The sequence below is a fragment of the Orycteropus afer genome, unplaced genomic scaffold (genome assembly GCF_000298275.1).
Source record: "Orycteropus afer afer isolate SDZICR_OR568_19922 unplaced genomic scaffold, OryAfe1.0 scaffold00046, whole genome shotgun sequence".
Lineage (NCBI taxonomy): Eukaryota > Metazoa > Chordata > Mammalia > Tubulidentata > Orycteropodidae > Orycteropus > Orycteropus afer.
The window spans coordinates 12,853,863-12,854,626 of NW_006921633.1; the positions used below are offsets into that span (position 1 = coordinate 12,853,863).

Here is a 764-nt window from a genome sequence, read left to right on the forward strand (position 1 = left end):
GAAGAATTTCACAGAAGTAAGTTTGATAGAAACTCTGAGCTGCAGCTTCCTCTTGTGCAACATTTTGTAAGAGTGTAAAAAGTATCTGTAAGCCTAAAAGGCATAGAAGTCAAAAGAAAGTGATTACAGACTGATAACATTCACTCTAAGGACAAAGGTGCTTCACCCAAGCTGCGGTATTTTAAATTGTCTCATATGCATATGAAACCTGGACAATGAATAAGGAAGTTCCAAGAACTGAAACCTTTGAATTATGATACTGGCACAGAATACCTGAATATAAGAATGAACAAATCCGTATTGGAAGTATAGTCGGAATGCTCCTTAGAAGCAAGACAGCAAAACTTCTTCTCAGGTACTTTAGGTCATATTGTCAGGAGGTACCAGTACCTGGAGAAGGACACCATGCTTGGTAAAGCAGATGGTCAGTGAAAAAGAGGAAGAGCCTCAACCAAATGGATTGACACAATGGTTGCAACTGTGCATAGCAATGAATGTGAGGATGGCACAGGACCAGCAGTGTTTTGTTCATAAGGTTGCGTTTAACCTACAACAGAACTCTGAAATCAAGCAAAGTATTATATACCTACCTACAATTATACATCTCTATGTTTTGAGTTTTTGAACCGAGAGGCAAATGATTAAATGAAGATCATTTTCATGTATTTACCTGTATCTGCAACATTCCTCATAGTGTGTTTGAAAGCCCAAATAATGGAATCCAAAACAAGTTTAAACTGTGCAGGTGGAATAGCCAGAAATGC

At 38.1% G+C, this 764-nt stretch overlaps 1 protein-coding gene across 1 annotated transcript in view; it reads right to left on the reverse strand.

Moving 5' to 3' along the window:
* XPO1 (exportin 1) overlaps window positions 1-764 on the reverse strand; it is a 55,283-nt gene that overhangs the window by 9,876 nt on the left and 44,643 nt on the right. The window lies entirely within an intron of this gene.